This window comes from Sparus aurata, unplaced genomic scaffold, assembly GCF_900880675.1.
Source record: "Sparus aurata unplaced genomic scaffold, fSpaAur1.1, whole genome shotgun sequence".
Lineage (NCBI taxonomy): Eukaryota > Metazoa > Chordata > Actinopteri > Spariformes > Sparidae > Sparus > Sparus aurata.
The window spans coordinates 34,571-50,603 of record NW_022045167.1 but is presented as its reverse complement, the minus strand read 5'-3'; the positions used below and the strand labels follow the sequence as shown (position 1 = coordinate 50,603).

The following is a 16,033-nucleotide window of genomic DNA, read 5'->3' as shown; positions in this document are numbered from 1 at the left end:
TAAGTTGCAGCATGTGCGAGGCGCTGCAAACGGCTTTTAATTTTTGGTCACGCTTAAGTACTCTAACGTGTTACTTTCATTCATAGGTAATGCTGTAACATAACTGATTACTTTTAATTGATGGTAACGTTGTAACCTAATTAACTACTTTCCAAAGTAACTATACCCAACACTGCTAGTGATGGATGGACCTCCAGGGCTACTGAAAGTTTCTTGACTGTGCCCATTACATTACCTCAGAATGGGGGAAGTCAAATATAGTTTATACATACGTTTTTGAGACCACTATGTAATGTTTACATCCGATACACAGCGTGCATGGAAAATTCACCAGGGCCCACAAGACCTTCAACTGAGATATCCAAGATCAACATCGTCAACCAGTTACCGTCGTGCGGTTTTGCTGAGTTGTTATCCTATTTTTAAAAAGGTAAGTTAAGAAAAATATTTCAATTGTTCGTGTTAATTCAATAGGAATACTTACCGGCAGAGGTGGGAGTAAGTCACATATGTGCAAGTTATAAGCAAGTCTCAAGTCTTAACCTTCAAGTCTCAAGCAAGTCCCAAGTTACTGTGATGAAAATCAAGCAAGTCAAGTCATGGCTAAGGTCAAGCAAGTCACAAGAAGTTTCATCACACAAAATTATGATCTGCCAGTTTCCTCATTTAAATCAGTAAGTAGACATAGTGGTCATGAAAAGGTGGAATTTTATTTTCAACATCAAACATTAAATAATTAAATTAAATAAAAAATATATAAACTAAAGTGTAAACATGACTCACATCAATCCCTGAAAAATGTGGTCAAACTTTTCAAGTATAATGGTTTTTGTATGTCACTAAAAGGCTTTCCTCAAATATGGCTCACTATTCATCTTATTTTAAACACTGAATTTTCTGCAATACTGTCACTTAGTGGAAAAAGTGACTGAAATCTGCAACCTATTAACAAAATAAAGGCTCAGGTGGCCGTATAGAGTCAATCTACACAAGCTGTAGAAGATAATTTACCACACATGGCATGAGAACAACAGAATTTTTCACATTGCTCACTCTTTGAATCTCTATGGAAATATCTCTAACTTTTCTGTAACACCAAACACTTTATACATCTATATGGACAAGACTGCTTAATTAGATCATTCTCTTTAACATGTCATGGAGAAAAAATACTGGTAGCAATCCTGCTGCCTGGAAACAGGCAACTTACAATGCATTGCGATTTGAGATTTGAGAAATAAATCTGATAAAGAAGAACAAATAGTAGTCAGAAAGTGCATTCATGTGTTAAACTGTTGGGATACAGTATTCAACATCTAACTGGGTTTTTACTAACAGCCATGTCATAACAATGAACATATTGAAAATGTCTTTTATAGCCTATTGCTTCTATAGTCTGACATTAACTTACATTACCACTAAAAACATTCCATACCTTTTATCACCGCGAACACAGACTCCTTCTCGTTTTTAGGGGCCAGAACATCGTGGTTCAACCACATGCTGCCAAAGGAAGGATCCAGCACAGCAGCTTTAAGGTTTAAAGGGTCAGAGAAGGGCAAGGTTCCTCCATCACTCTGGTCATCTTCCATCCTCACATTTACAAAGATTCCTCTGAATCGTCTTTTGAGTGATCCTTGCAAGCTACGGACCAAGCCACCCATGTAGCGCACTCTCTCTTTCTGATTTTCCAGATGGTGATTAAGAGAAGGGACACAGGGTGCCGCAGCACTTATGGTCACAGTTTTTTCTCCTTGTGTAAGCTCTGTTGCTTCTCCAAAAGGTTCAAGGACATCCACAAGTTCTTTAATCCAGTTCCACTCTCTAGCTGTAAATACTGTCTCTTTGTGTCCCCCATCTTCAAGAATTTTACACAGTTTGAGGTGGTCACAGTTGAGCACTGACTTCAGATGTCTCAGAGTGAAATTCCAGCGTGTAATGACAGAGGCAGGGATTCCACTTTGGCCAAACTCCTCCTCAAATTTCTCCTTGAAAGAGGTGCTTGTGTGGAGCAACTAGCCCAACCTGGAAGCTTTGGAGAGAGCTGCACTGACTAACTTAGTCTCTTTTAGGCCATCTCCTACAACCAACTAAAGAGTATGAGCAAAACATTGAAGTCTTGTCTGGGTTTTTGCGCTCAAGGAGTTTTCAACCCTCTGTTGCTCTTCCACTGTCAGGTCATCTAAATGTCAGGATCATCGAGGTCATCATCTTCTTCTCCCTGTCCTGGAAAACATGTAGTGAATGCTTTTTTCATGTTTGCAGCATTGTCACAGTTGATGTGGTCAATCTTTTTCTTGATCTGGTACTCTTCACATATTTGCTCAAGCTCTTCACATATCCTTTCTCTTGTATGGGAACCCTTAAAGCGGTTACACGCAAGCAACTGGGACTTCAACTGAAGATAGTCGTCTTCGATATTCACCCAGTGTGCTGTGACTCCAAGAAAGTCTGTCATCCTGCGATCCGACCATATGTCTACTGTCACTGACACATGATCTGCCCCTGCGAGTTCACTCTTTAGTTATGTTTGCCTTTCTGCCACCACACATTTTAGCTTTGAAGAAATTGTTCTGCGACTCACTGAAGAGTACTACTCTTGTCCACTACTGACAAAAAGTTATGAATGCTTTGATTTTCAATGATGGACAGTGGCATGTTGCAATTTATAATGAGGTCTGACAGGATGGAATGTGTAATGGCTTTCTGCTGGGAGTGGTTGCAGTCCTATAACTGCACTTTTGTTGATTTGATGTAGTGGGAGATGGGAGGCAGGCAAGGGATCCGACGTCCCTTTTGTATGAATGTATTCTTCATATCTGTAGACACAGTAAACAGAAGTGGGTGGTTAGTCAATAATATGATGTAATTGCATAGTTGATCAAGTTTAGAATTTTTTTTTAAACCCATGAATACAAGAATAAGACTAGATTAATATCAACCCTGGAACTGCACCATACTGCACATCCTGACAGCTGAGAATATTACTCTCAGGTATTGTTCCCCCTCCCTCTATAAAGGAGGCTGAAAATTAAAGGACATGTCTGTTCTGTCCTGCATCTAAAACGTCATGGTGTTAGCTAAAGTTAGCTAAAGACACATGGTCAGCTACCTCTCTTTGTGGGTCCTGAAGTGACGGATGAAATCTGATGTGGTCGTTGTTGTTGTCACATATTTTAGAGCTGCATACTCGGCATACAGCTGTTCTCTTTTTTTTCTATGACATAATCTTTAAATCCAAATTTCACGATTGTCGGAGCTCCCTCCATGCTGCCTCTCCTCCTCTGATCCTGTGAGCCACAGTGCCACTCTGGCATGCAAAGTAAATGAAACTAACGTCTCAACATGCGCAAAAAAAAAAAAAAAAAGATGAAAGAACACATTATGGTTAGGCATCATGTAACTTCATTTGATCTAAAAGAAAGGAGAATTTTGTGAGACTCCTGAATCTAAATACAAAGCATGTATTAGGTTTTAAGGAAACATGGCATGTGACCTCACAATGTTCGCTTCATTTGATTGATTTGAATTAGTGAGTGATCAAGTCAGGAGTACATTCATTGATTTTTAAGTATTTAGCTTAAATTGCAAAATGGTTTTCTGTAGAGGCACTACAGAAATCTGTCATTACGCTGACAGGGACACTGAAACCTGTTTCATCGTATTTGGATGTCAGATCCCCAAACATGACAGTTTGCATCCAGTTGCACGTACACTCTGTCTCCCTGCTGCAGCTGCAGGAACACTGTGTTTCCTCCATTATCAGCCGTGTCAGAGTCTGACTTTTGATCGTGGGTTGCGATCATTAACAGTCTGTTCTTGTAGAGAAACTTCTTTCCCTCACACGCTCCTCCAGCATGATAGTAGATAGAAAAGTAATAAACACCTGCAAAAGGTGCAGCAAATATACCTGTGGAAACAACAAGGTGTCAGTTACAGCTTACGGATCAGATCACAAATCATCAGCACTTCTTCAGTTTTCTCTTCTTTTCTTGAACTTCCTTACAACAACCCAAACTAAAAAATGAGTTCTCAGTTTTCTTTGATATTTAATTTAGCAACCGGAAAAGCAGGGTTACTTTTGTTTCTTAATGTTTTATGATCTCAGTTTTCTTTTGAGACATTTCCTTGTGAGGGGTGATGGGTCAGGTATCCTGTTTGTGTGGCTTTCACTGAATAAATTATTTAACTGGTGCACATTGAGTGTGTGAATTAAGTGAATTGAGCCTTAAACAAACATACCTCTGACCAATCACATACTACAAACTTCATAACTCAGTAATGTGTTACTAATGCAGCGATAAACATGTAAATCACTGTGAGTATTACCTGTGGATGAATTGTTGGCATTACCAATGTTGGTTAAGACCATATTGTAAGTTTGCTTCATATAACAAGTAGCATAGGAGAGGCATTGGATGTATTAGATCAGTTATTTTTTACAGAGTTGAGCCAAGTCCCTGTCACCATCTGTCAGCAGTTGGAGATTGGTCCATAATCAAAACTACAGAGCACACTAAGACATCAATTTGTGTGGCTTTTGTCAGAAGAGGTGCGAGCAGATCTCCAACATCACAAACCAACTTTCATCTATTTTGCTTCTCTTAGTTTGTTACAGTTTAAAGGTGTAGCATGTAAGAATTGGCCACCTCTCAAATTATATATAAAAATCCTGAGTAACTGAGAAACAGTAGCTACCTTTAGCTAGTTAGCTTGGTTAGCCGTGCATCTAGTGGTCCAGACTGGGAAATATGAGCTAGCTGGTTTAGCATGAGGATGTCATAATGTCAAACTGTTATTCTTACATATTGCATCTTTAAAGGGGAATACGGAAACATTTCTGTCTAAATGCAAAGAATTTGTTCCAAAGTAGACGCTGGCTCCGAACCAGCACCTGACCCTGCTTGGTTGAGACAGTGGTGTCAAAGGTTGCTTCTGGGCCAGAAGTGATTGAGAAAGATGGTTGTTTGTTCTTTCCCAGGGTTTGACTGACAGCTTTCAAACAAACTGCAGGGCATATGTGAAAGCTCCCTCAATCTCTGCAAGACTTTCTTCGCTCAGAATGACGTAGTGACCTCATTGCTGGCCAAATTGCTAACCTGAATGCTGATCTCTCTCTAAAACCTAGGTTTTCATACCTTTTAATATCCTAATCACCTAAAATGGATCCTACTTTCAATATTAGTAAGCTGAGGCCTGGGTGGAGCATCAGATGGTGTGAGCCACTTTCTAGGAAACAAAAGGTTATATGGAAAACATATAACCCATGATGAACAAAGTTGTCCTTATTTTGATCTATTTAGTTCCCTATTTCTCAGCCATCTGTGTCTTCTCAACCTCCTTGGTCACATCTATCAGCACTTTTATATCCATAATACAGAACTGTACCATGATCAACGGATGCATGGTTCCTTAATTTCATTTTGTTAATGACAGACACTTCTCCTTTCTCAAGAGGATTTAAAAAAAAAACTGGGTTTCACGGGGTTTTTTTACTGATCAATTAAACTTTTAATATGAGAAGCTTGGATTAGCTGACACAATGTGCCATCAGACCACAGGAGTGATTGCTGCTGAAAATGGCTTGTTTTTTAAGCTCAAATAAAAACCAATTGGAGAGCTGTTTTGTGGTTTTGCATATCAACACCGGCCCTGGTTTTTGGTTCCTGAAACTGCATCATATCATGTCTGACTTGCTGAGTATGTGTTTTCATGTGTAATCCCATTCCCACGGTTTAACGCCTCGCTACCAAGAAACATGCACTTCCTCATTCAACAGAAATTGTTGTTTTGGACATAATTTTGCTGTATTGTAATTGGCTGCTAACTTTTTGAGTTAAAATTATCGGTTGTGATCAGATGTTCATGAGACAAGAGGAGGTTGATAAAGGTGAAATTCACCTCAGGCTTCTATCAGAGACTTCAACATCAGTTGGTATCGATCTCCTCCAGACTGACACAGCAACAGAGTAAGGTGAGAAAACCTCTCTACGTCTGTCTAGATTTTATTTTTGGAAAATTTAATTTTCATTCAAAAATGAATTTTATTTAAAAATACATACTAACCTACAAGGAGCTCGAGTATACACTAAGGTTGAGTTGAACCAACTATTAATTTTGATTATTTCTAATCAGAATTTAGCAAAACTAAAGGGGGCCTCGGCTGTGATTGGTCCATCCCAGGGTCAATCATGAATAATGGGAGTATCTACCTGTTTTATTAGCAGTTTATTATCAGTCAACAAAAGTAAATAAGCAGATGCATAAGTAAAAGGTCTTTTTCCCAAACAATTTGTCCCATAAACAGATGATTTATGTGTGAAAAACAAACAGGTTTAAAACTCATCCAATGAAGAATAAAAACCCATAATCAACTGCAGGAGCGTGTAACACTGTGACAGCTAAAAGATGGAATGAAACAACGTCAATACTTAAGCAGTAAAACACTGATCTCATTACACAGATACCTGAGGATCAACAGTCTCTGCAGCAGAGAGGAGGTGCAGACCTTCATCAACGCCCCACTGGATCAAGTTAAGGAGATCTGCAGTGAACATGGCCAGTATGTGTCTGTTAACTTGTGCATCAGCACTTCATCTATGGCATTACATGTTTATGACCTGACTTCCACATGTGACCACAGTGTTTCTACATTTGTGAGTGTGAAACTGATACTTTTGATGAGGGACCACAGTGATTCAACTGGACGACAACACAAGGTTAATTTATTAAACGGCTGTGTAACAGTTTAATGTTGATAATATTAAAAGCCTGTTGGTGATATTATAAGATAATGTATTTTCATAGTGAGAAAATGTGTGAGGCAACCATATAAACTAAACTACAATAATAATGTTGATAAATACAGAGCGAGAGATAGAGAGAGTGTGTGTGAGGACGTGGGATGTCAGATCTTTACTCTGGTTTTATTATCTATTGAAATGAACTGATGGCGTGAAGAAGTTTGCTTCATGCAAAGAGATTTGCATTCAGCCTTGTGACAGTCAGCTGAGTGAAGATATTTTACAATCACAGGTAGAAGTTATCAGACTGGAGAATATCTAACCGGTGGAGGCGGTATGAGTCCAGGCTGTAAATGGCGACTGCACAAAGTCCAGAACAGGAATGTCTTTGAACAATGAGTTGAAGAGCTTCAAAACTCTTCTTTCTTCTCTCATTCTAGACAAGAAGTACATCATCCTCCCGATCACCGTCACAGTCACCCTTGCCCTTGCTCTTGCGCTTGCCCTTTCCCTTTCCCGTGCCCTTGTTAATGGGCAGAATCCCAAACCTTGTATGCAGGGTAAAGACAAGGACTTTAAACAGAAACACATCCTTCGGGAGGACCTTAAAGTGGACAAAGCTAGGTGGAGCATGTGAGTTGAAAAAAACTACCACCACTGCGACGGAACAATTAAAAACTGCTGTCTTCTCTCTGATGCACACGCATTTTCTAATAACACACTAAATGTGTCAAAAGCCGTAGCATCATACAAATTAAGTCCTTTACATACCAGGGACATAATAAATAAACATCACAAATATGCTAAATACTCACCTGAGAATATGTTGCATCAAACTAGGGTCACACCAGTAGGTTGGTGTCAGTTGTTAGAGTGTGTGCCTCATGTACTGAAGCTACGTCCTCCCACAGCTTACTTTACTCTGCCTTTGATCAGCTTCAGTGGTATCCTAATCAATAATCAATCCTTGTGCCTAAATCCAACCAACAAAGCAGCGGCAGAGTAGTTTTATATTAGAGTAACATCAGTGTTTCCTGATTTTATATTTGGATGGACAGGATTTGTTTCCTACGTGAGCAGAGAGAACGTTCTCACTCTGCTTTTAGTGATGCATTATGGTCCATATATATTATTTTATGTGTGAAAAACAAACAGGTTTAAAAACTCATCCAATGAAGAATAAAAACCCATAATCAACAGCAGGAGCGTGTAACACTGTGACAGCTAAAAGTTGGACTGAAACAACATCAGTACTTAAGCAGTAAAACACTGATGTCATTACACAGATACCTGAAGGACAAAGGCCTCTGCGGCAGAACTGGAAAGCTCCCGCAGTCCTTCATCTACAACACAATGGAAAATGTTCGCAAGATCTGTCATAAAGACTGTCGGAATCCAGAAGACAACTTGTGTGTCAGCCCTCACACTATGACTGTATATGATGTTGTCTCTACTTGGAATGGTAAAGTTTGCACTGTCACAGGAGTAACTTGTTGGATACGTCAATTGGTTTTAGCATGTGATAAATTTGGAGATGGGTGCCAACCTGTCCATTATCAGGCAAAAAGTAAAGCAAAAGTGATAAATAAACCCTGTTAGTGTCCTGAGAGTAACTGACTTTAATGGAGGGATGGTTCTCCCTTGTTTGCAGCTGTCAGGCTAATTATTCCCTGACATCTGAAGTTTCTATCAAGCTTTCCTAAATGAATGATTTTTGCTTATGAGAATATAAAAGAATATTGACGTTCCTTCTTGTTCTTTAGTGACACTTTCTGTCAGATACATGTTAAAGCCTATTGCAACAACATTCAGTTAGACGAGCATGATGCTGTAAGAAACCATTGTAAGAGAGAAATGACTTTCAAAGAGACAACTATGAATTGAAGTACTATTTATCTACTGTGACAAGGTTTCCCTTTTGAAGGTGCAATATGTGAGAATTATAGTTTAAATCATTTAAAAATTATCAGCAGACTAAAAAACTACAGTTCTGATATTGTGTCAAAGACGTCTCTGTATTATGTTGAAGAGACATCCACTGAAGTTAGCATGCTAACCAGCTTCTCCCAGCAGTGGCCTTTTTGCCTCTGATTCACGTATTTCGTAGCACTCCGTGCTCTAGAATCTTTGCTCCGCAAGTAGTCCGGTCACTTACCACCCCATATTCGGTCGCTAAGCGCCGTCAGCTGATCTGTAGTCTACTTCATATTGGAAAAAACATACTCCTAGGCTGCTAGTATGGATGAGTTTCACATTAACTTTAATATTTTTGGAAAAATACGGTCATTTCGAATCTTGGCAAAAGGCTGAAACGGCGTCGGTTTGGCAAACTATATTTCTCTGCTGTAAAACACTATGAATTGTAACAAATAAATTGTAAAAACTACTACTACTAAGTACTACTACTGTGCTACTACAAACTATTCCTTACATATTGCACCTTTATGCTGAAGTTAATTTACAATTTTGTTAAAACATGTACGCTTAGCTCAAAAAGTTTGTTTGAAACTGTATTGTAACCCTGCTTGTTTTGCTTTGTATACTATTACAATGATGACTTAAAGCTGCATTAATTGATCTTTTAAATTTGAAAGAAAATGTTCCTGTTAGTCACGTGTGATAATGTTTATTAACAAACATATTTTGTGATTCACATGTTACTGTACATGTGTCTCTGAGTTGCTGTTTTTTCCTTTTATGATAAAATAAAACAGAGTTTGACGTCACATTTGTTGTTACTGACCTTCATCATCATCATCATCATCATCACACCACTGAATATTACCTGCAGGTTTCTGACTTTATATTGTGTTCCAGTCTTTTTTCTGTATTTGTCGTAGGAACTAGATGAGCTGCAGCTCTGCAGTAGTTTATTGCACGTGCAGGTGATGGTGTGAAGTATGTTTGCACTATCTTACTAGAAGCCCTGGCTGACACATCTATCTTTGCATTTGCATTTGGTTTTATCAACAGAAGCCTGACAGCCACACAGCAGGTCTCCATGAAAGGGCACTCATTCACTGAAACAGGAGTTGTTTCACAATAAAAGACAAACACATGATGTGAAATAGAGACGTCCAACATCAGCTCTCCACTGTTTTTAACAGGAAGTCAGGATATCTTTTGTTTTTTTTATTTATACACAAAGTACAATACAACGTTAATTAAAGGATAACTTTGGTCGATGTCAACATGCAGCTTTATTGCTCAAGCTACCCTTGACTTGCCAGTACCGAAGACATGAACACTTTTGGTCTACCTCTTACAGAGCTCCTTTACACTGTGTTTTAAGCATCTTTACATGCTCCAAAGCTCAACTCAAAAGTTATGCAACATCAGCAGACACCTTAGCACACAGCACTGTAGCGTGTATGACTCAACATGAATAAAGAAGTGGTTAAAACAGTGTGTTTGTGCAAGCAGCCACATACCAGTTTGTTGACATCCCTGTCTTCCGGTAGTCCAAACTAGTCGATCTTTGGAGCGTGCGCTTACTCCCTCACTGGCAGAAACGGAAACTTGAATTTTGCAGACAGAAACGTATTCCAGCATTTTCGTTTTTGTTCATAACGTACATGTTCATGTTACAGCCTGTCTTACGGAAGACAGGGATGTCAACAAACTACGGTATGTAGCTCCTTGCACAAACACACTGTTTTAACCACTTTTTTATTCATGTTGAGTCATACACGCTACAGTGCTGTGTTGTAAGGTGTCTGCTGATGTTGCATAACTTTTGGGGGGAGATTTGGAGCAAACGCTTAAAACACAGTGTAAACTTCTGACCCCATGCTGTTAGCTGTCAATGCTAACTCTCCGTTCAAGGAGCTCTGTAATGGTTGGACCAAAAGTGTTTGCGTCTTCGGTACTGGCAAGTCAAGGGTAGCTTGAGTGATAAAGCTGCATGTTGAAATCGACCAAAGTTATCCTTTAACTGCAGGAGGTTTAGTTGGTGTCATGGGAAGAGGTGGAAACTCTTCTTCCATAAATGATACCTGTACTTGGCCGTTATCAGCGGGCGGCGTGGGCGTAGCAGGCTTGCTAATAGAGTTAGCAGCACTCGCTAGCATCTTTAAAACATCGCTTTTTCTTTTGTCAGAGCTTTTCATTTTGGGTTTCGACATTCTCCAGAAGTAGCCGGGTAAAGATACTGTCGTTATCAGTTAAGGTAGTTAGTCTGTTCACATCTTACACTTTTAAAAAAAAGTTAGGTTTGCGGAGCTTGTCCAAACGTGTGTGGTTAGAGCGCCATCTTTAGCCACTCCCAGCTGATTTGGTTGTCTTGCATGTCCTGATTTGTCCTGCATCCTATCATGTGACCTCATGACCTCGCTACCTAGAAATGTGCACTTCCTCATTCAGCAGAAATTGTGGGTTTTTCTAACACGTGGACATTACACAATTTCTCTGTATTGTAATTGGCCGAATTATTGGTTGTGATCAGATGTTCACAAGGCAAGAGGAGGTTTATAAAGGCAAAATTCACTCCAGGCTTCTGTCAGAGATTCCAGACTGACACAGCAACAGAGTAAGGTGAGAAAACCTCTACGTCTGTCTACATTTCATTTTTATTCAAAAATATCTTCATTGCTTGTTTTTCTTTTTTTTTTTTTTTTTTTTTACTTCTAAGCAGAATTCAGCAAATTAGGTTTAAAATGAATACATTTAGATTTGAAATTAACCAGAGATCTGTTGCACAATTACCAATTGATGTCTGTTTTGCGAAACTACGTTTATTGATGTAAACCAAAATTTGATGAAGTAATATTGAGATGCCCCCAAATGAAAATAAATAGGTAAATAAAAACAACTTCAGGACTGGCAGCCTGTGTCTCCGTTTGGCTGCTCTGTAGTACTTGACAAAAACGTACATTATTTGCTAGCTACTTAAAACGTTTCATCATGTTCGGTTGTTTCAGGAGTCATCTCATGTTACTGTTGGTAAAAATGTTCTATTTTTGTTGCTTCATCATAGAAAAAAAGCCTATAAACAACTTAACAACAGGGAATTTAAATATGTGTGTTTTATTGAATTAACAGAGGATTTGTCAGCACCGATTGGTCAGTAAAATTGCAGAAAAGGAAAAGCATTCACAGCAACTCCACTGACCGCTAGTCACAGCCATGGATCAGCTTGCTGCCTTTAAACATCATCGACTCATGACAAAAGAGACACCGTCAGGCAGGAAGCTTCATTGTGGTGAGAGGCAAATCACGTCAAACTGATCCGTGGCTGTGACTTGCATTGAAAGTAGCAGCTGTAAGTGTTCTTCTTCCCTGCACAGTGTTATTATAATTGAAGAATCTTCACTGACAAACGTCCTCTAATTCGGTCTTAAACACGTTACATTTTCTATAAATTCTTCACAATAAAATTCCCCTGTTATGTTGTTATTTAAAAGTTTTCATTATGAAGCTGCAAATTCAGGAAATGAGGGGATTTCACCAGCAGTAACAAACGGCAGAAAGCGGATAATGTAAGATTATGATGAGCAGCCGGAAGTGAAGAGGGAAGGTTTAACTTTGGTTTACACTGATAAACTTGGTTTTATTGAACATCATTGAGATTAAAACTAAACTCTGATTAGAACTGTTAGATCCCGAGTTTACCCCTCCAGGAGGCACTCGACCAGATCTCCGTTTAAAGGGTTAGATCCCTGAACCTACAAGAGGTTGCTTAAAACTTGCAATTTTAAATAGGGATTGCTTAAGCTGGTGGTGAGGAGACTCGCCTAGCTTCTAACTGCCTGAATCCAAACGTCCACCCTGCTTCCTCTGGTTTGGCACCTGACATGAATAGCCCTTGCGTCAGAACCCTAAGGGACTGTTTCAATTTGGTTGGCTAGAGTAACCTTTAAGAACCTTTAAGATATTTTTCACACTTAACACCTGACTTTTACTTTCAAAGAGACATAGAATCAATGTCCACAACTTTAACTTTAACTATATTATGGAGGTTTTATTGCATAGATTTTAGCAAGGGCAAAACATACAGCGCAATACTTATTTCAATTACTATCAATCATTATGAAAAATCCTTATTGATAAATCACAATACTGTAAATAACAAATTAATCTTAAAGAGCTGAAGCCTGGTTAGAAATACTAAAATTTAAGTGAGATGGAGAGGGTCAGGTCTTTTCATGGCTTGCCTTCTCTTCCTGCTGAGAGTCCAAGTCCCTGAGGCAAATCACAACCCCGGCCGAGTTCTCGTAACTTCCTCAATGTCCAAACTTCACGCTAGCAAAGTGAACAAAAGCACTCCAATATCCAAATTGTAATCCACATCATGTTGGCAAAAATGGTTAATCTGTTGTGCTCTTAATTCCTTGGTCTGTTTCTGCTGAAGATTTCTTGAAGTCCTTTCTGCGATGTTAAGGCTGCTCACATTCTCCGTCTCAGGTGTTTCTTCAAGGCTTGAGCAAGTGGAAGAACGAACTTTAGTCCGTGCTCCTCAGGTTATATACACTTCGGACACTGGCTTGTTTTTGTGTCCTTTTTAGGACAGGTTTTCAGCATCTCTCCATTCACTGGTTGATAACACGTTGATTAACATTTCATAATGCTTCTCTCTTGCTTTGGACGGTGGCACGGTTTTATGTCCTTATTAGGACATTTTCCCACCATCTCTCCGTTCAATGACTAATAGTCTCTTGATGACGGCTAACAATTTCATAATGATCTAACATGCCTCGGTCACGGTCTTTGCCCGTGCCCAAATCAGATGTTGACACTTCCTTTTGGCCTCACGTTGACCTGACCAGTTCTTAACACTTTCTCATGACCTCAGCTCAACCCCAGACAAAAACAAAGCCTTGAGTGTAATATTTCCTCTTTCTCACACACACAATGTGTCGCCATTTCCTCTTCACTTCCTATTTCAACACACCTTTAATGTAATGGTTTAACACTTTCCAGTGAATTTATGGCAAACACAATGCAGCCGGCAAAGCTTTAATATATTTCAGAATCATTTCAGGCCTAAGTATTCTGTCCCTTTCTTGTATTTGTGTCTGGCAGGAGTGTATGACTCTCAACTTTTCTGACACTGTCTCCGTGTGTGTGTACATACTGGTATTTATATTAGACAGGAGTAAATGGATCTCAACGATTTTGACAGAACTAATCTTAAATCATTTTAATCATCGTTGGTGTAACCCAGTCGAAATTATTTGAAAAGTTTCCTCATCATCAGGCCTGCTTTTCAACCCTTATATACATATACATTATCAACATGAATGTTCTTGTGAACAAGGCATTCATCAGCTCGAAATCTCTTTTCTCACTCTAGATATAATGAACGTCATTCTCCTGACTGCCGTAATCTTTGCTGTAGCCCTCGATATCGGGGCTCAAGGACAACCCTGTCAGCAGAGAAGCAGCAACAATGCATACAACACATTTGTCTACAGACACATCCTGAACAGCAATAACTTGAACAGAAATTCTAAAGCTTCATGGGAAAAGTGAGTTAAAAGTTTTGATCAATTATTTCCTTTAGAAAGAACCAGTAATTGTTGCTTTATTGCAGTTTAATTGAACTCAATCCTACAGTTCAGTGCTATGTTTAACTAGCATCTGTGTGATCAGGTAGTGACATGACAACACAGGAGCACTCAGGTTCAAACAGCACCAGCTGTGTGTTTTCAGTGAGCCACATTCAGTTATATTGTTCTCAAAACTAAAGTTTCACATATCGGACAGTTGGTAAATTTTGGGCGTGTTTAAACCTGTGATGTTCAAAGTTTGCTTCCCAAAAGGCCCCTTTAACAACCTCAGTCTGGCTCTTGACAAACGATGATCAGTTTAATAGTTGTAACATGTACCAACAGTTGATGATTATTGTATGACTACAGTTTGAGAACCGCCATTGTTATAAGTACAAACATGGAACACTGTGACAGCTGAAAGTTGTACATAAACAATGTCAACACTATGCAGTTAAAGAATGATCTCATTACACAGCTACCTAACGAGGAAGAAACTCTGTGACAGAGTTCCAGTTCAGTCCTTCATCGACGCCTCAGCGAGTCAAGTTCAGCAGATCTGCCGTAACGGTGGCCGGCGTGTGGTGAATGGAGGAAACCTGTGCATCAGCAACTCAATCATGACTGTATATGATGTTGGATCTCAATGGGTGAATGGGAAATGCACGGTTACAAGTCGAAATCATCGCCAACAGAAAGTGGTTGTAGCGTGTGATAATGTTGGAAACGTGTGCCGCCCTGTCCATTATGAGGCATACAGGAATCAACAACCAGCAAATGTACGCTGCAGTTGAGGCACATCATTGTGAGTTAGTTCACTCTGTTTCCAGCTGTCAGGCTCATAATTCCCTGACGTTTAAAGTTTCAGTCAAGCTGAGCTAAATGATTAAATGATTTCTGCTTATAAGAATATAAAGAATATTGATCTTGTTCTTCAGCCACACATTCTGTCAGATACACCTTAAACCTGCTTCCACATCATTCTGTCAGATGTTTTGTTCTACACATGGCATGAAGAGACAACTATGAATTAAGGTACTATTTTTCTTTATACAATGTCAGTAGTCCTGTATTAAACATTATCTACCGTGGTGAGGTTTCCATTTTAAAGGTGCAATATGTGGGACATTGTGTAAAAAATGTGTTTGTTGTGTTGAAGAGATATCCACTGAAGTTAGCATGCTAGTAGCTACAGTCATGACTGTTTAAGAAGAACACAGTCAGCAGCAGTTAGCAGTTTGTCTGGTGATATGCTGCCCTCTATTTGTTAGTCATATGAATTAAAGGAGGCCAATTCTAACTTATTGCACCTTTAACCTAATAGCTAATTTACAGCCTTGTTAAAACATGTATGCTTAGCTCAAAATGTTTGTTTGAAACTTTATTGCAATCCTGCTTGATTTGCTTTGTATGCAATCAAATTGATTCCTTAAAGCTGCTTTGAAACATTAAAATCAAATTTGAACTTCAAATGTTGTTCCTGTTCATCACATGTTCCGTTCTCTTTTCGGCTTTTTCCGTGAGGGTCACAGAGATGTTTTATCCCCCCTTTTTCAGGGGAGGTTATTGGGGCCAAATCCAGCGACTGTGGGCAAAGGCCTGGGCACACCCTAAACAAGTTGCCAGCTCATTGCAGGACCCTTGCTGATGGCAGTGGCTGCCACACAGGTGCCAACTGCGCATCAGGAGCAATTTTGGGGTTCAGTATCTTGCTCAGGGATACTTCGGCATGTAGCTCAGTTCCACCCCAGGGGAGCCGGGATACGAACCAGTGACCTTCCGATCACTAGTCCAGCAGCTCTA

General features: G+C 39.4%; 1 long non-coding RNA gene across 3 annotated transcripts; it reads left to right on the top strand.

The window, feature by feature from the left end:
- The first annotated feature begins 5,953 nt into the window (after nucleotides 1-5,953).
- LOC115578117 (uncharacterized) lies at nucleotides 5,954-15,702 on the top strand. Of its 3 annotated transcripts, none has more exons than XR_003983382.1 (3): nucleotides 5,954-5,974; nucleotides 14,035-14,209; nucleotides 14,709-15,702. It is a non-coding gene; the product is annotated as an uncharacterized LOC115578117 (long non-coding RNA). The 3 variants fall into 3 exon arrangements; XR_003983380.1 differs by lacking the exon at nucleotides 5,954-5,974 and adding an exon at nucleotides 11,182-11,276; XR_003983381.1 differs by lacking the exon at nucleotides 5,954-5,974 and adding an exon at nucleotides 13,168-13,201.
- The last annotated feature ends 331 nt before the right edge of the window (nucleotides 15,703-16,033 follow it).